General features: G+C 47.8%; 1 long non-coding RNA gene across 1 annotated transcript; it reads left to right on the forward strand.

Annotated features, from left to right (window-relative positions):
* The first annotated feature begins 748 nt into the window (after window positions 1-748).
* Window positions 749-18,281, forward strand: LOC135905494 (uncharacterized). The gene is made up of 3 exons (XR_010565403.1): window positions 749-833; window positions 14,528-14,630; window positions 18,110-18,281. It is a non-coding gene; the product is annotated as an uncharacterized lncRNA (long non-coding RNA).
* The last annotated feature ends 1,903 nt before the right edge of the window (window positions 18,282-20,184 follow it).

A 20,184-nucleotide genomic window follows, 5' to 3' on the forward strand; every position in this document is an offset into this window, starting at 1 on the left:
GTTTGTGAGCATGCATCCAATACCCTTTTTTTTTCTGCCGAGTCCTGCATGCAAGCTCTTGAAACAAAGAAAATTAACGCGTGGCGCACTGCTCGCAGTGTAATGGAAGCGCGGAGTTGATAAGAAGACTCGCTAGCGAAGAGCTCTAGCTGCAGTCTCGTGTATGGTTTCAGCCAGCTTTAGCTGCAAGCTCGGCGATGCAGAGAGTGCGTACTCTTGTTACCGGCGCTCGAGGGCACGCTCACTCTCGGGCGCGCAGTCTGCTTATAATGCGGGCCTCTGATGTCGTCGCTCTATCGGGTTGTTTTCCTCCGTTTCGCGATAAAGGAAATCAACAGGAGCGAAAGGAAAACGTCGCGTTCCGTTTCCTATGCGCTTTCCTTCGATATACGCTGACCTTTTAGGCGTGTCGAAAGAAAAGTGGACCGCCGCGTATTATTTGGCTGCGCACGGCGATCGTACCGCACAAGATTAAGTGCCGTTTTCAGTAATGACCGCCGCGCTGCCAGTGGCCATCCATGACTTTTTTTTTGGCGTTTCCAAGACGGCAATGGTGACGTGTATCGGCTATACCCTTAATTGTCCTTCTTGACTGATGCTTACTTAGAGAGAGAAAATTGGGCAACCATGTTCGCCGAAGCGGCGTGCGTTTTCCGCTTCGTGGAGCATGCGCGCTTTCCTTGTGTGTTTTGCCGCCGCGCAGCCTGCTTTCTTACGAAGACGAATTTGGGCCGTTTATTTTGCGCAGTTCTTCTGCGCGCCGGTAATGATGCCACCGGCGGTATATGGCGATGCGTTCATTATTAGGCGTACGCAGGGGAAAAGGCCCGAAGGTAAGTAACTTTATTGTTTTTCTTCACTCGGAATGTTTAGCTTCCTGAGAGTTGCTTTCGTCGGTGCACCCTTCGCTTGTGCTTCTGCTTCTTTTATGTGGAATTAACGAAGTCGTGAGAACGCCGAAGCAATAAAGTTAAGGCCCTCGTTATGCGTGTCATAATAAGTACGGCTAAGTTTAGGCCGGCGGTGGTAAATCTAAGCTTCCCGAAGTGCAAGGACGTTGCCGGTGCTACACGATAGATACATGCGTCAGCGTCTTACTCCACGTACGCAATACTGAAAAACAAGCAAAAAAAAACGTAGTCAACACTACAAGTTCACTTATTTATATATCAGATTATTGCAATCAAGAAAAATTATCTTCGTGGCAAGGAAAGACAGAAAATCAGCAAGGGATTTTCCTCTCTCTCTCTCTCTCTCTCTCTCTCTCTCTCTCTCTGTGTGTGTGTGTATTTTGAGTGCTTGCCCTTCGGACATCAAAAAGAAAGTCACCGTTAATAATCCTCCCTCAAGTTAAAGATTTCCTAGACTGCGTGTATAAAAACAATATTTCCTCCGTTTCAAAAGCGTAGAGAGAAGTCGTGCAAAAGCTCCTTTGTCACACCATCAATATAAATAACATTCTATCTCATAACAACTGCTAGCGTCACAGAAAGAGTTCACATATTCTCGAGTGTTCCATACAAGAGCTAATGAGCATTTGAAATTTCGATCCTAAAACAAACGCCTAATTTTGAGTCTCCCTAATTTTCCTTCTCGTGTGCCATTTTTTTTTAACGCTCCCCGACAACTGGCGACAACCATAGATGTCTGAAATCGAGAGGAAACTTCTATGGTGTAAAGAATGGAAAAACAGAATACGACCTGGCAATGTGGGATGTACGTATCCCCCGCCCCTCCTCCTTTTTTTTTTTTTTTAACATCTACTGATTGTCCTGTATGTCCAAACAATTTAAAAGCTGCGGGTCTTCGACGGAAGAAAATAGCGAAATTACCAGAAAGGCCGCGCATAGCGCATTGTCCTGTTCAATAATATTTACATATAATATGTTTATAATGTATGCTATATAGCACGCGCTATATATATTTACATATGTAGCACATGTTCTCGTCTCGGAAATTTGTTACAAAAAAAATGTTGTTCTTTCGCTTCGATGCTAGCAAGTGAGGTTCAGTATCAGCTCTGCCAAAAGATTGCACTCCAAGTGGCGTCAGCATATGTATCAGAAAGCGAATCTTGAATTATAGACGTGTTGAAAAGGAACGCTTTCGGTCAGTCGAGTTTCTGAGTTTAGTTTCTTCGGTCAGGTATGGTTCGTTCTTGCTTTCTTATTTATTTTTCTCGCAGCGGAGAACCGAGAGCAAGGGCCATGCCGCATAGCGATTCATATCATTTCCTATTGCCTGTGCCGTTCGCATAATTTCCTCGGCCGACACCACACTGCCCATACACCGCCTGGGTACTCGGCGCGACGCAGTTGTGCATAAAACGATGCGCTTAGGCTGTGCGCGGAACTTGCTTAGTACGTGCAACTATTGCATAAAAAAATGAATGAGGGAGTGTGACGAAGCGTATATATTATTCGGCACGGACAAGCTTCAAATGAACTCTCCGTTGCGGCGTTGTTGTCTCTATTAGTTTCATTGTCAGTTTCATTTTTTTTTACTCTAAGTATTCATCATTTAGTCTCTTTTTTTATTATCATTATTATTGTTTTTTGCTAGATACCGTATAGCAATAGAGTAGTCGGCTATACCCCTTACCTCGATCTCCCCAGAGCAGCATCCGAATAGAAAGACAAAAAGAAGAATGGAGCAGAAACGACGCGAAATCCGGGCTACATAAACAATCCAGCAGGCAGCCGTTCTCAGTCCCAAAGGGTCGCGGCATCATCCACCTCACCAATGTCACAGCCAATCTCGATGGCGGCGTTTGCGCCTCCTGGGTGCCGAGCCAAGCGCACGAAACATTGGAAACGATCTCTTAACTCTCAGCTTTTTCTTCACCTCGGCGGGCATTCGTTAAGTTTCCTTGTGCCCATATACAGAGGAACGCCAGCCCGCGCGCATTGTGCAGCGCGCTTGTGTCCACGACCTTGCCTGTCGGTCGCACACGCTCCTCAGTGAAGCCGACGTGCCTGGGCACGTTTTGGTGGCGCACACGCACCTCGCCGCGAGCGCTTTCGCTCACTCGTGGTTGCGGTTGTCGTGCTAGTATACAGCTACATGCAGCCACTGTCTGTCATTTTGCTTTCCATGATTTTAAACTGCGTGCCCGACAAACGGCCCCTCTCTTCCAATGGATAAAAGTTATGTGTACGGGTATGCGTCACCGCGCCTATGTGCCGCTATTCATAATACTCATCATAACATAGAAGACGTATCGCCAATTACGCCCCCATAAGACAAGATTGCTAACGTCACCAATCAACTCTAGAGAATGGATGCGCCGCCCATTCTTCCTTTTTTTCTTAACTTTCCTTCCTTTTATCAATATTGCCACGTGCCATCAGTGCTCATTATTCGCATGTTTAACACATAATCGCTATCGTCATGGCATGCATCCGTTTTCGGAACGCCGGTGGGAAAAGGAGACGTGGACGACGTTAGTTTTGTGCTGAGGACATTGTATTGAGGCAACAACAACAACTACAATAGTAAACGCGCCATTCACTGCCAGTAGACGTTTGTGGCTTTTCATCTCGCGACAGACTGGTGGAGGTGCGAGGTAGCCCTATGCACGAAGCAATGAAACGCTACCAGCTCTGCGCAAGCCCCCCAAGGCGCTTGGAGAAGCCTCCGCCAACAACTGTCTCCTGAGTTTCATCGGCCAGCGAGCCCATCGAGAACCATCTCTACGACCACGGCAAGTCAAACACAGGAGACACAAACTGCTCCTCTTGCCTGCGCTGTCCTCTCGATGCGCACCCCGCTATCTATCCGCGGCGATGCGTTCGAAGACGTTGCGGATTGGTTGGACGATTTTAAACGAGCCGCCGCCTTCAACGATTGGGACCACCGCCGGAAACTCGCATGCTTTGTACTAGAGGACTCAGCACGAATATGTTTTCACAACCATGAAGCTTTTCTGACCAACTGGCAAGAATTCTGGGAACAGCTTCGTGACACCTAAACATAGCAGCGCCGAAAGGAAAGAACAAGCTGACAAATCCCTATAGTGTCGCGGAACCAGAGGCGGAACGACAGTGTCGCTACGTTTTCGTATAGAAGAAATGGCTCGGCTGTTTCGACGTGCACATCCAGCCATGAGCAAGCACAAGAAACTGCGACTGTTAATGCGCAGAGTCAGAACAACTCTTCACCGGCCTTGTACGTAATCCTCCCCCTACTGTATCGCACTTCCTTCGAGAGGCCACCACTGTGTAACGGTGCTTCGGTAGCGGTCGTAGCAGTATAAGAACCATACTCCTATTGCTTGCGCTCTCGTGTCAGAAGACGAAAGAGAAAACCCTGATAGACCTCGTATGGCGTGTTGTGAGGGAAGAACCAAAAAGGTGCATAACCTTCGCATAACCCACAACCTTCGCATATTGCGTGCGATGCTCTAGCATTGCACGCGATATGCGAAGGTTGTGGGATCGTTCCCCTCCGGCGGCAAGTTATTTTTTCATTCACATTTATTTCCATTAATTTATCGTTTGTTATTTCGTTTATTCAAAACAAGTAATTTCTCCTATGTTGTCCTTGGTGTCAGTGTTTGTTGGCTTCTTGTGATATGACGCAATATGCATGTATCATTACCACCGGCGGCAGAAGCACCCTCCCGGGGCAACTAAATATCGATGATAACAAGAGAGTAATATGGTTTGAGGCATGCGACATGCACATCAGTGGAATTCACGGCAGATGAGGCACTAGTACTGACTGGGGCGTTTTCGTACGTAACTGGAGTCACGGCACGCAGCACTCGATATGGGCCTGTGTACCGAGACAGGAGTTTTTCTGACAGGCCAACGTGACGAGTCGTGGACCACAGGAGTATCAGAGATCCAGGCGAAAAGTGGACGTCTTGTTGCGTACTCCAGGGTAGCGTATCGTACTGCTGCCGAGTTGTAGCGGCGCCTGTCTATGGAAGCTCGACCGACGTTACTTATTGGGTAGCGTGGCGTTGTCGGCGGGCTGCAGGCATCCGGTAGACGATGGCGACCAAGCAAGAGCGAGACAATTTCTAGTGCGAAACTTGCACGGTTTATTCAAAAGCTGGTGAAAGCAAATGAGAAGAGCATGAAGTCATCAAAAGTACATTTCGGAGCCCCTTAAATAGGCTCTCTACAATCGTGGGAGGGATCTTGCTTCCGTCGACGTCACGTGACCGGCACAGAAAGAGGGCGCCTCCTCCTCTGGTCATATCGAGCTTTTGGTTCCACCGAGCCTGCTGCAAGGAGGAGGTCGTCCCGCCTCCTGGAATTGTAGACGCCTGTCCGTCTCCTCTGCGCGTTGCGGGTTCGTGGAAGTTCTCCTCTAGGTCCAATTGGAGCTTTTGGTTCCACCGAGCCTGCTGCAAGGAGGAGGTCGTCCCGCCTCCTGGAATTGTAGACGCTTGTCCGTCTCCTCTGCGCATTGCGGGTTCGTGGAAGTTCTCCTCTGGGTCCAATTCGAGGAAAGGGTCTCTCTAAACTCGCACACACACACACACAAGAGGCCTCTACACTGCGGGGCTTCCGGCAGACACTCGAAATGGTCATGGCGAATTAGGAAGTCACGCTTCATTTCGACGAGGCCTGGTGGAAGGTCGAGTGAGAGAAAGTTCCTTCTGCACGAGGTGCAGGACGCCAACAATAGCAGGCGAAGTCACGCCTCATTTCGACGAGGCAGGGTGAGAGATGGTCGGTTGAAATTCCTTTCTGCACTTGGTGCCAGACACCAACCCTAATAGCCTCTATGCTGGCGATCGTACCAACTCCGTTGCTTCTCTTACGAGGTCAGGAGGCGAGCGCGGACAATTTCTCGTGCTTGGCGTCAAGTGCATACTCGCTGGTCTCTGCTGCGGCGGATGGAAGGGATGCGTCCAGTGGCAATATGGATTCTCGGCTGAACAGAAACAACGGGGAATAACCGGAAGTGTCGTGACGCGAAGAATTATATGCAAAAGTGACATAGGGTAGGGCAAGGTACCAATCAGTGTGGTCGGACGAGACGTACTTTGCAAGAATGTCTGTTAGGGTGCGATTGAGACGCTTCGTGAAACCATTAGTCTGTGGATGGTAAGACGTAGTCAGCTTGTGCTTGGTTGAGCAGGACTGCAGGATGTCGGCGATGACTAGATAAAGAAATGTCCGACCACGGTCTCTAAGCAGTTGGTGTGGAGCACCATGCTGCAGATTCACGTTGCGTAAAAGGAAATCGGCAACATCTGTGGGGTGGCTTATTAGAAACGTTCTGGTGATGGCGTAGCGCGTGGCGTAATATGTCGCCACCGCGACCAGCTTGTTGGCAGATGTGGATAGAGGGAAAGGGCCGAGTAAGTCCAAGCCAACGCGAAAGAACGGCTCCGAAGGAATGTCGAGCGGCTGAAGGCACCTGGCAGGGAGCGTCAATGGTGTTTATCGGCGCTGGCATTTTTCACACACCGCAACGTATTTCCGGACGGAGCGGGCAAGGCCTGGCCAAAAAAAGCCTCGGCGAATTCGGTCGTAGGTGCGGGAGACGCCAAGGTAACTTGCCGTTGATAAATTGTGAAGTTCTTGGAGAACAGCTGACCGGAGGTGCTTAGGAATGACGAGGAGTAGGGCAGGACTGTCGGGGACGTACATTGTAGCGGTATGATACACCATCCCGGAGAACAAACAGGTGAAGGGCCGAATCAGAAGGCGAAGATTCCAAGCCATCAATGATGGCGCACAAAGTGGCATCACGACGTTGCTCGTCGGTAACGTGTAGCAGCTGAGAAACGGAGAAAACGCAAGCGTCAGTATTGGGGTCAGGGCGGACGGGTGGTTCGTCCACTGGATCCCTAGCGTGATAAACAGTCTGCGTCTTGATGTAATCGGCCCGACTTGTACACTACTGCATAGGAATATTCTTGCAGCCACAGAGCCCAGCGACCAAGCCGGTCGGTAGGATCCTTGAGTGAGGAAAGCCAGCAGAGCGCGTGGTGGTCCGTGATTACAGAGAAGTACGTGCTATACAAGTACGGGCGGAATTGAAACCGCCCAGACGAGAGCCAGGCATTGACGATATGTAATCGAACAGTTGCGCTCCGCTGCTATGAGGAGGCGGCTAGCGTAAGCGATAACGCGATCTTGACCCTGTTGGCGCTGGGCTAAGACGGCTTCGATACCGTGACCCCTGGCAGCGGTACGCACATCTGTAGGAGAGGACGGGTCAAAGTGGGCCAGTATAGGTGGCGTGGTGAGAATGTTGGTGAGGTGGTCAAATGCGGCAGTTTGAACGGGGCCCCACGTAAACGGCACGTCTTTCCTCAGAAGATCAGTAAGAGGTCGAGCAATCGCTGCGAAGTCTTTAACAAAGCGTCGGAAGTAGGAGCAGAGTCCTACAAAACTTCGGACGTCGTTGACAGACTGAGGTACAGAAAAAGACGACACAGCACGAATTATCTCCGAGTCTGGTTGAATACCGGAAGCCTCGACGAGGTGGCCCAGCACTGTAATCTGCCGACGACCGGAGTGTGACACTTCGATTAATTTATTTGGAGCCCAGCCTCGCGGAAGACTTGAAGAACAGCTATCGGCGACGGTTACGACGGAGTGGGACACAGTGATATTGCGCATCAAAAATACATCAGGAGCAGGTGTGGCAACGTAATCACCATCGGGCACAGGAAACGATGATAGTAAATCGACGAAAGTCAAGGTTTTAGGCGGCAGGCTGACGAAGGCGATCGTACTAAAGCTTTTCGGCAGTGCGGCACGAAGTTTTTGCTGCGCAGTGTAGCGATGCTCCTGTAGGCCGATGTGAAGCATACAATAGATGTTCTGATATGCCCACTATATTCCTGTACCCAACAAGCCCAGCCGAGATAGCAGACGTCATATCTACACTAAAGCATAACTGCGCATGCGGGGCGGACGAAATAAGTATAAAGCCTATAAAGAGTGTAGCGCAAGTAATATCTCACCCGCTTTCGCATATCTGCAACCTCGTCTTATCGACTGGTGAATTTCCCGTGCTCATGAAAATTGCGAGAGTAGTGGCACTGCATAAGGGGGGTGCGTTAGATAACCTCAATAATTTCAGACCCATCTCAGTCCTTCCTATCTTTTCTAAAATTCCTGAACGCATTTTAAATAAAATAGTTGGGCACTTGACAAAAAACAAAGCAATAGTACCAGCACAATTCGGGTTTCAGAAACAAAAGTCTACTGAGCAAGCGCTTTTGCATGCGAAAGACCACTTAATTAGGAACTTTGAAAAACAGACTTACACTATTGGAGTGTTTTTGGATTTCCGAAAGGCTTTTGACTCTATTAATCCCGATATTTCGCTCCGAAAATTACCCTGGTATGGCATAAGAGGGTGTAGCTTATGCTTTAATTAAGAACTATCTCAGCTCCCGTAAGCAGTTGGTTTGCGTAAAGGATTCTAAGTCCCAACTTTTTGATTAAAACTGCGGTGTTCTTCAGGGCTCAATCCTAGGCCCAATTTTGTTTGTTCTCTATATTAATGATATTGTTAACCTCCCAAACACACCATGCTTAACTTTGTATGCAGATGACACCAGCGTTTTCTTTTCTGATCATAACATTCAAGAAGCATTTAACGCTGCCAATAGATGGATGGGGGACCTCAAATGTTGGCTAAATTCAAATAGAATACAACTGAACTGCGAAAAAACAAAGTGTGTCATATTTAGACCTAAAGGAAAGCACCTCATGGGTCACTACGAGTTAAAGTTTGGGGGGTGCGTTATAGAAAATACGAAGAGCGTAAAATTTTTAGGTGTATGGTTTAACGAAAACCTGTATTGGTCCATTCATGTAGAGACCGTCAGAGCCGACATTCGTAGAGCGACAGGAATGATTAACATGTTAAAGCATCTTATTCCAATAAATTTAAAGAAACAGCTATATTACACACTAATACACTCTCGTCTACACTATTCCCTTCTGGTCTGGGGAACTACTACCAAACTAACCTTATGTCACTATATAGGCTGCAAAAAAGAGCCGTAAGGGCAATTTGTAACCTACCTGTTCTTGCACATACTAAACCGTTTTTTGATAAGCTTGGCATACTCCATATAGACCACCTGTTTTTGCATAAACTATCACTCGAGGCGTTCCGTCTCCGTGAAGCTGATCACATACAGTTTAATCAGACCTTCGCCTCCAAAGAAACTCCGTCTAATCTCAGACATGACCCAATCCCTATACCGCTTACTCGCACGAACTACGGGAAACAGGCATTACACTTTCAAATATCGACGTTACTAAACAATAATCCCACAATCCTGGAACAATTACAAACCTCGAAATCAAGCTTGAGGTTTAAGAAATCTGTTAAGACGTATTTTCTTCGCTGCTTTATTGTATAACTTCCTTATGTACCTCAATGTTATTGTTTTGTTTTCCTTTTTTAACATGTTCTGATTAAGATTCGAATTCTTTATTGTTTTGATATGTTATAATATTTTGAAAATTGTAACACTTGTTGTGCTGTTGTTTGCTACAGAGTGTCAACATGTTTTGGGGTGCTGCAGGCTTTGTCAGGCAAGCATACTGCCTTTTGTTGCATCATCTGAGACAGCTGTATGTCTCAAACAACAAATAAATGAAATGAAATATGCGCGAGTAGAGGAAGTTCTAGGCAAAAGGTATCGGCAGAATAGTCGATCAAAGCTGAATGCGCCTTAAGAAAGTAGAGTCCGATGATTAAGGTCATGGGGACAATTGGTCAGCACTGTAAAAAGAACAGGAACGTGGCGGTCGGCAATACTTATACGGGAAGTACATATTCCAGTGACATCAACAGTGCTGCCATCGGCCACGCGTACGGCTCGTGTAGTAGCAGGCGTGAGGACCTTCCTCTGTCGACGATGGAGGTTAGAACTCATTATGAACACCTGGGCTCCAGTATCTATTAACGCCGTCAAAGGGACACCCGTCGACGTGAACATCAAGTAAGTTCTGGTTCGTTGGGAGCGTCAATGGAGTATTTCGACACGAGGAAGATAATGCACCACTACCTCAAGGAGCTCCATGGTCTAGTTTTCCGTCCGGGAGGGTGTATAATTGGTCGGCGACGAATAGCGGCGTGGCTTAGGCGACGGGGACCGATGGCGCTTTGGTGACGGCGAGCGAGCAGGACGACTGCCATCAACAGATACGTCAAAGGTAGGAGGCATACTACGAGGCGAATAACTGCGCGGGTCGGCATAAGGGCGAGGAGACGGGGAGAAGGAGCTCGAATACGGCGACGCCCAGGAGGTGCGGCAGTGGCGAGCGACATGGTCAATGCGGAGGCAACGGAAGCAAATGGGCTTGTCCGGAGTTCTCCACTCGGCAGGGTTGTGGTATTGGGAGGGGAATATAGATATCTCTGAGGCGTAGCATTCGGCGCCGGCTGGGCGTCAGGTCGGGCGATGGAGCAGGCAGCAGGAAAACCTAAGTTTGCAAATTCTTGCCGCACAACTGCCTGAATGAGACAGATCGTTGGGGTTGGTTGGGCAATAGTGGGGTCAAGTGGGCGTGGATGGAACGGCGCAGGACTTCTAGCCTCGAGCGCGCTGCGAACAATGCGTGTGACGTGCTCATTTAAGGGTGGTGAAGATGTAAGGTCGACGCAAGACGACGTCGCAGCCGTGTTAGGGAGCTGGGAGAACTGTGTAATGACACGGCGGCTTTTTGCGAGCTCAGAACGGCGGCATTCCTTGACGATGACATCGATGGTGGACACATTTTTCAATACCAAGAAGTTGAATGCATCGTCCGCGATCCCTTTGAGTACGTGACCGACTTTTTCAAGCTCTGCCATTTTCTCGTCGTCTTTCCGGCAAAGAGCGAGCCCGTCTTGTATGCACGAGACATACGATTCAGAAGACTGAACTCGGGTAGCAAGCTCTTTTCTAGCAGTCAGATGCCGACCGGTGGGATTTCCTATGAGGTCGCTGAGTTTCTCCTTGAAAGCATCCCAGCTAAAGATCTCGTCCTTGTGTGTCCGGAACCAAACACGAGGAGTTCTGCCCAAGTAGAATAGGACATTCGCTAGCATAATGGTAGGGTTCCAGCGGTTCTTTCGGCTAACACACTCATACAGGCTGAGCCAGTCCTCAACGTCGACATTATCTTAGTCGGAGAATATGGCAGGATCGCGGGGATTGGTAACCGTAACGTATGTTGTTGTCGGGGTCGCAGGAGTAGGAGACGAGGTGTCGTCGCCGGGAGCCCTGGCGGGAAGCAGGACGGTTCGGCTGCTGCGGAGCTTTGTGGCGAGGACGGGGAACGGCACCCTCCACCAAAATGTTACGCGAACGCAGGATTAAGGACTGGAAACTATTCACAAGGTATATTTACAAAGGATAACTGCATCGCTGGCCAGTTCAGCTGACAGCTCGAGAGACAGAGAGCGTTCGTCGTCTTCGTCGGGGCGTCCGCGTGCATCGTCTACAAGAAACACGCAATAAGCATGTATCAATACGTTAAAAACAAGAGTAGGCAGAGTCGAAACTAACTTATATTAAGAAATACGGAAACTTGAATTTCTTACTGAAAAAAAGTACATTGAAATTGTTATGACTGCTACCGGGCAGGTACGGCATCCGGCCGGATGGCCAGGAGCATAATAACGCTCACACAAGAACGGGAACACTGCCCTCGTTTATTCAGTGACAGCCTTTTTAAAGGCGTTATCAAGCAGCTATGGCATGCGTGATGACGTCAGTCTGACATCACGGCGAACGCGGTTTTCTGTCCCCGTCATTCCTTTCCCTTTGCAGCACACTTCCCTGCTTAAGGTGAGTATACCGCTGTACGGATTTCCTTATACGGGTCGATCTACGAAGCACAGCTGGTTCAGCCTCTTCTGGTAGCGTCGGCACATCAGCTGGCTGATCTTGCGAAGGTTGTGCCAGCACGAGACTGTATAGAGGACGGACTTGATCCATGTGACGTTGAAGCTCACCTTCTGCCGTTTCAACGGTGATCATTCAGGATCCTCTTGTTTTTTTCACTGTGGCTGGCAGCCACCTTTCTCCCTCTCCGAAGTTTCGAGCCCAAACCGGAGTGCCCAGGTTCAACTCGCTGTCTTGATCTGCCTAGCTGTGGACAGATAGGAAAGGTTACGGGCGGTGGAAGGCACGTGCCTAACCGAGAACGTATCTGATACCCCAAAAGACGTTGAGACGGTGATCATCCATCGTCCAGCAGGGGTGTTCTACGGTAGCTAAAGAGCAGTTTAGCCAATCGCTCAGAGAAGTCACCTGACCGAACCTTCTTGAGGCCATCTTTCAGCGTCCGCACGGCGCGTTCAGCAAGCCCGTTCGATTGGGGGTGATATCGTGCCGTACGAAAATGCTTGATGTTATTTTCTGTCAGACACTTCGTGAAAGTCTCTGACGTGAACTGAGTTCCGTTGTCCATCACAATGGTTCTTGGTATGCCCAGCCTGCAGAAGATTTCACGCAAGGATATGTAACTGTCGATTGCACTGTGGCATGACGCACTGGAATTGCTTCGATCCATTTCGAATGTGAATCTATGTCGACTAGGATCACGGTGTTATTCACTGGACCGGCATAATCCAAATGTACACATGACCAATTCTCGTGCGTTAGTGGCCAGCTAACTGGTATTTTCGCCGGTGGCATTGCGCTTGCTTGTATGCATGTAGTACAATTCCTACTGATTTGTTCGATAGCTACGTCGATGCTGGGCCAGCACACCACCGTACGGGCCAATGCCTTCATTGCAGACATTCCCTGGTGCGTCTCGTGCAGGAGTTGCAGCATGTCACCACGAGCAGCCTCGGGAACCACGACTGTGTGGCCCCAGTAAATGAAACCTCCATAAAAGGTTAGATCAGTCTTTCGTGCGAAGTATGGTTCCAACCGCGGATCGGGTGCTTTGCGCTCCTTTGGCCAACCATGAAGCACGTGGGACTTGACATTTCTAAGCACTTGATCTTTCTCGGTCAACTGTCTCATTTCTTGAGAAGAAAGGGGCGTGTCATCCAGCTGCTGCAGCGAGTGCACGTACTCATGTAGCTCCTCTGATGTGTCCTCGGTAGTTTCTAGAGGAAGCCGACTGAGTGCGTCTGCATTCACGTTGTCCGAGCCAGGTTTGTACCCTATCTTGTGGTGGTATGCTCCCAGCAGCAAGGACCAACACTGAATTCTTGCGGCAGCCATGACGGCCGTGGGGCGATCTTCGCGAAATAGGCTCACCAGCGGCTTGTGATCTGTGATAAAGGTAAAGGTTCTTCCCAGTAGGTAGTCCCGAAACTTTGATGCCCCGAACACTAGAGTCAACGCTTCACGCTCAAGTTGTGAATAATTCCTTTCTGCTTTATTTGGCAAGTCTTCGAGAGCGAAAACTTATAGGCTTGTCAACATTGTCAATGCGATGGGACAGTGCCACTCCGATTCCGTTCGGTGACGCATCGCATTCCAAGCGCAGCGGCAGTGAGGAATCGAAGTGAGTAAGCATTTTGGCATTGCATAAAACGTCTTTTTTGACTTCTGAAATGCTTCCCGTTGTTTAGAACCCCGATTCCAGCGACGTTCTTTCGTTAGCAAATCGTAGAGCGGGGATAGAAGACTGGCCATATTGGGAAGGAACTTGCTGTGAAACGTGAGAAGACCCAAGTAGGAACGCAGTTCACTCACGCTCTTGGGTGTTGCCGCCTTCATGACAGCGTCCATGTTCTTCTCCAGAGGGTGCAGCCCTCCCGTACTGATCTTATGGCCAAGGTACGAAACCTCAGGCATCCTGAAGGTGCACTTGTCCTTCTTTAGCTTGACGCCGTACTCTCGAAAGCGCTGTAGAACTGCCTTGAGGTTCTTTCCGCCGTCATTCCCCTTCTCGGCAAGCAGAACGTCGTCCAAGTACGCCTGGACGCTAAGTCTGTGATGCTGGCCCTTTTTTTTTGCGACCGCAGCAAAAACTGGATATGTCAATTCAAGTAAACAATTGCGAGATGTTCGCATGAGATTCTTAGGAGAGGGAGCGATGCAAAACCGATGTCCTCGTGGTTCTCAGCTGAAACATCTTAGAGTGATTCAATGGTCACAAGGGAGTGGTAGGCTTTCGTTGCTAGTGAACCGAAATAACTTTTTCTACTGGGCTATCGGAAGCCTCCAATCGAACGCGTCATAAAAACCAATCAGTAATCACACTGTAAAATAATGAGCATTTAACTATGCAACTAAACCTTACAGCTAACTCATAGAACTATTTTTACTATTGATCACTATAGTAGAATACCTGACATGGTCAAATCTAATAAAGAATCTGTGCCGCTAATCTGTTGACAATAACCCAGATCTAGGCCAGTATAGTATATATTATTCCTTCCGCTCGAATCTATGCCACTCTTATCATCCACTGCTCACTGCCACGAACTCACCAGTTCTCCTAACGGGCATTGATGTCCCTTAGCCCAGTGCTTGCCTCCTTATAGGGGTTCTCGTTCTTCAAGGGACCCTCTAGAGATATAAAAAGTGGTTCTGCGTCACTTCCATGGCGTCAATTTCCAGTGTGGCATCCTCATGCAGATAGTAAGTGGGGGACGCCCTCGGATGGAGCAGAAACACCCATTTCCAAGCATTCCACAATGGCTGAGCACCTGACCGGGAGTGCAGTTGTACCTTTTTACCGGTAGGTACCAGGAAGCAGCGCTAGCCTGACTCCCACAGCAGTGGCAAATGGTTGACTATGTCACCATTGCCATGGCGCGACAAGGGGTACCCAGAGCCCTTTCAAATCTCTATAAAGCCCATTTCAACATGAGAACTCCTACAAACAACTGAGCGCCAGGCTGGGGCAGATGTCTACCCAATAAAAAAACTGGTGGGCTCCCACTGGCACTGGTATTCTGTTTAAATACTACCTCCCGCATACGAGGCATACGCTCGACCTTTCGCCACCACTGCGATTCATATTAACAGATTCGCCCCAGCCCTTAAGGCTGACTCTGGGCCGGGTGCCATTCCCAGGAGTGCCTTGCTCACACTGGGTGCAGACCACATGCTGGCCTGCAGGACCACAACCCATGACCGGGTCACTACCTGGAACTGCAAATCCTGTACCGATTTACATTGGGTCATCGTCCGACTAAGTCCTCCCAGTTAGAATGATGGCCCACATTGCTATAGTCGCCTTGTTGGTCTTGTGGGCTAGACCCATGTGTCATGACGGTTTGGTCTATGAACTTGTTGATGCTAGATACTGGCAAGTTCACTGGAACGGAAAGGGAGCGGTAAGACGCACATTAAAAAAGGCATGGCGTATGGTCATGTTTGTATAATGAATTAATGCACTGGATTACGAAAAAGAAACGGAAGGAAATCGCACGCTGAGAAGACCGATAAACATACAGTGCGACACAACTTGAGAAGTAATATTGAAATGTCCAAGAATTTAGAAGACAGAAAAAGATTGAATCGTCGCGACGGCACTTCACATGTCGCCGTAGGCGTCGAAGTCTCTATCACGAAATTATTTTTGAACAGTTGTGATAGCGTCCACGCAGCAATGGTCGCTAGTGTACTGTCAAATGCTCACATGCTGCGGCCTAAAGCTCACGGCACGGTGCAAAAACGCGCTCACAGCGAAAGCAAAACATTGTGCGCGGACATGCATGCAGACGCGCAGTCGGTCGCCGCGAACCCGTGCGATCGCTGCATTGAGGCTTCATTCTGTTATGCCCCATTTGGTTATGCAGACAGCCCACTATAAGTACATATTTCACATGGTTTACTGTCAGCGTTTGCCTACCTTTCACTCAAGAAGCCGGTACGGGAGTCTCCATCGCGGCGGCCGCGCGCAGTGGCGTTCCCTGTACGTATTCGGTAAAAAGATGGCGTCTGTAAACGATTCTGTGCTTTCAGTTTGCACAAGATTATTATATCGACAGTCAAAAACTTCCCTCGTTTTGAGAGTACCTACATAAATGTCCAGGAGGGCTGCCGCGTGGTGTTTTTATTGAGCGCCGTAAGCGAAACCTATGAGGAGTGCGCCGCGTGATCCCTCATATTACGCAAGGGAGGCGCTTCCGACAGATGGCGACTCCGTAACTCCTCACCCCCAATAACAGCTGTGTCTTACCAGTGCTCACTTAAGGGGCAGAAACCTGGAGGCTTACGAAAAGGGTTCTACTTGAATTGAGGACGACGCAAGGAGCTATGGAAAGAATAATGATGGGTGTAAGGTTAAGGGAATAAGAAGAGAGCAGATTGGGGTGACGGAACAAACCCGAGTTAATGACATCTTAGTTGAAATCAAGATTAATGAATGGGCATGGGCAGGGCATGTAATGGGGAGAGAAGATAACCGATGTTCATTAAGGGTTACGGACTGGATTCCAAGAGAAGGGAAGCGTAGCAGGGTGCGGCAGAAAGTTAGGTGGACGGATGAGATTAAGAAGTTTGCAGGGACATAATGGCCACAATTACCACATGACCGGGGTAGTTGAAGTATGGGAGAGGCCTTTGCCCTGCAGTGGGCGTAGCCAGGCTGATGATGATGATGAATGTATACATGCATAGGGTGGCGATTAAAGCTGAGCCAAACCAATCCAAATAAAAAGGCAAGAAATTTTGCCATCTAGCAGAGCATATTTGCTGCAGAAGTACACTTTGACCCAATTCATTATGACCAGCTTTTTTATCGCATGCAACATGCATCGTGAAATGCTGTCATGAGACTGAAGAATTGGATGGTGTCGGCCTGTTCAGTACCAGATGCAAGCAAGAGAATACAACTTAGAACAGAAAGCTGGGCAAACTGGTAAGGTTCCATGCATTGTTTGAAAGGTTAGGCATGGAAAACACGTCTTTTGGGACCATTGCCGATATGCCTAATCTTTCAAACCACGAAAATAGTGGCCTTGAGAACACACGACAATGTAACTCAGCCGCAGTCTTAGTACTTAGACTGCAGATCCCCACTAAATTGACGGATTAGGTTTTCATGCAGTTAATCTTGGAAGCATGCCATTATGTTTGTCATCTACATGTGTCCGCTGCTGCCACTATTCTTATTGAAAACAGACTATTGAAGGAGAGTGGTTAACCGATCCGAATTTATCGTTGTTTGGAAGCGCAAACACACACAACAAAGAACTTGCACTTATTGTCTCGTTTTTCGTCATTGTGTGTTCGCGCTCCAAACCATGAAGGTATAGGAGCTTTGACGTTCTGGAAACTAATTTTTTTAACAAAGGGAGTGTCTTCTAGCAAGCATATTTTGGTCAGTAAGGCATGTGCTATATGTGTAGAATTTGGCATCACCTTGAAGGAGTTTTTTTCCGCTGCTTGCTAACTTATGTGCTGATAATGAACTGTAACTTTGTGTCGATACAAACCACCCATTAAAATTGAACATGCCCAAATCAAGAGCAGTCAGGAAGTAGTGCACTATACAAAATATAACTGTGACCTCCTATGGTGGCTCCACGGATGTCGTGTTCTGCTAAGCAAGAGGTCGTGGAGATCAAAGAGTTCCCATGGGTGGCCTACAACACGAAAATCGAGTAAAGTGGAGCCTCGTTTACATGCTGCGACATGCACAAGCTAGAAGTAATACTGGCGTCATTTTTATGTAAACAATGTGCTATGTTTGTGCATGTGGCCCTGCTTGGAAAGCCACTGAAAAATGTGCATGAACACAGTCTGACACTCTTGCACGAGCCAAATAGGCATAGTCAAATAACCGAAGGTTGACGTACTTGCTAAAAAGTGCCAAGAACAAACTTTGAACTTGTAAAGATCCACCGCGAGTTTATCCGCACACGTTGATATGAGAGATCCCTTGTGTAATCGCCGTTTGGAAAGTTACCTGGTTTTATAGTGCAAACGTGCACACCTCAGAAAATGATGAAGAAAAATCAAGTTTCTGTTACTTCGCCTTTAGTTTGTCTTCTCTTTGGAATGGTTGCAGCAACACACAACAGCGCATGAGACCATTTAGTCGATGTGCACTTGAGATAGTATGCGCATTGTTCTCCTCGCTATGAAGTGCACCAACATGACGTGCTGCCCGGTCGCTGCCATTCGCGCATACACCCTATTGCATGCACACAGAAATGCCTACAAGTTGTATGGTTTTAACTATCCTTCTTTCTTTCACCCACTTAGGTGCATCTGAACAACCAATGGATACCATGCCTATCGGAATGGCGGTAACGACGAGCACTTTTAATGAAACAGCACAATGGAATACAGTCAGTCACGTGAGGCACCTCTGACAGCATATGCAGTGGGTTGCGATGGACTGAATGATTTTATCAGCATTTTCACTGGGTGCAAACCTGTGAATCTCTTTATGGTGCATGTGTGGAAAAGAAAGCCATAACTCATGCACATGAGTTTTGGACACAAATGCCTGCATGTGTGCTCACATGCAGGCATTTGCTAATGTGATCCCCACAATCTCCTCCGGTAACATTCTGTGAATCCACTGCAGCCACCCTTTTTTGAATCCACTGCAGCCACCCTTTGGAAAAATAGCACATGGCAATTATTTCTAGGTAATTAGTTCTCCCATACAGGATAAATATATGATAAATTAGCAGTACTCTTGTGCAATAATCTGCCACGTTGCAATGGTGGAGAGCATAAATCCCGCTAAGTGTAACACCAGTTTTGATATTAGCAAACAACCTTCTTGCAGCTTGACTTCGTGTGTTATATCCTTCGTGCAATGTCAGTGTTCAGAATAAAAGCATTTGACCGCTGCAAACTGTCATTTTTCTCTTTTTTTTCTGGACGTGCATATGGACACAACGCTGATATAAAGAACATGCAGGGCTGTATTACAACACAGAAGTTTACTCTGGACGATTCAAGCTCATCAGTTCGAAAATTCCAAGGATTCAGACTATTGCTGGCCTTCTGTTTTCAGTACAATCTGAAGTACACAAAAATGCGCTTCAGCCGCCAAATGAATCTGACAAGATTGAAAACATTCGCGACTTATGTCGGCTTGCAGTTAACTGTACTGGCAAGCATGTGAATTTGGGAATCTACAAAGAATGGAATGTGCCTTGTACAGGGCTTTTCGTGCAACAAAAAAGGCATTGCATACATATTTGGCCAACAGCATATTGTTCAGGCTTCACATAATAGCTTTTTGCACAGCACTTAGTTAGTATAGTTTGTTATGCAATGCTTTTTTAAATATTTGTTTAAGGGTATAAGTTGTACTTAAAGCTGAACGCTGATCAAAAGCTGAAGAATGCCGTACACATACAACCACTTCAGGGGGACTCAAGACCATGAAGACTGCTGTTGGGGATAAGTGTCGCTGTTTCAAAAAGTTAAAAGTGAAAAAAGATAACACAAGCACTTTATATATGCTCAATCATGAACAAAAGCCAAGTACTCAAATTGCCATATTAACGAAGAATGTTTCAATATCCTTGTACCTCGGGCATTGTCAATTTTTACGAGATGCCTCAATCACATTGGTGAGCTTATGCAGTTCTGTTTATTATTCGTCACCAGACATGCCCACACTGCTGTCCATCGCTGCTATTACTTGAGCGAACAGCAGAGAGATTAATGCAAGTCAACGACTCTGACAGGAGAGCTTGGGCTCCCTAAGAGTAAGGGTAGCGTTTTTTCAGTATTTGTCTTAATTTTTACCAAAGCCTAATTTTAGAAACTGGTTGATGGAATTGCAACACTAATTAAATACCGCAAAAAATATTTTGTGTAGGCGAAATTTGGTTTCACTGCGCTGCCAGAATTCGTTCTTTTTTTCCAAGTGGTGATAAATTTAAAAAAAGGTCGCCTTTGTAGCTTGTGGGTCTATAGATGCACCCAACTGCCATCTGGTATTACAATTCGTGCAGGAAGGCCTCGGTGAAGTACATCTCAAAGCAAAGTATTGCACTGTAGCAAGAAAATTAATACAAGGCGTTCCACAAGGAAGTGTACTGGGACCGATTTTATTTAACATTTATATTAATGACATAACGAATATTAGTCAACATGCACAGTTCTTAAGGGCAAGATATAGTCCGGCGTAACGCGCGCGCGCGGCCACGCGCGTCGCGGTTAAGCGACGTCGGTGAAAAGCGCGCACTCTACAGTCCGGCGTCACGGCGTAGCCGGCGTGCCCAGGCGCGCTTGGCGAGCACAACGCCGCCGGCGCGGACATAGAGCGTGTTCTATTTCACGCGGCTGCCGCTAGACCAGAATGCACTGCG

Source organism: Dermacentor albipictus, chromosome 1, assembly GCF_038994185.2.
Source record: "Dermacentor albipictus isolate Rhodes 1998 colony chromosome 1, USDA_Dalb.pri_finalv2, whole genome shotgun sequence".
Lineage (NCBI taxonomy): Eukaryota > Metazoa > Arthropoda > Arachnida > Ixodida > Ixodidae > Dermacentor > Dermacentor albipictus.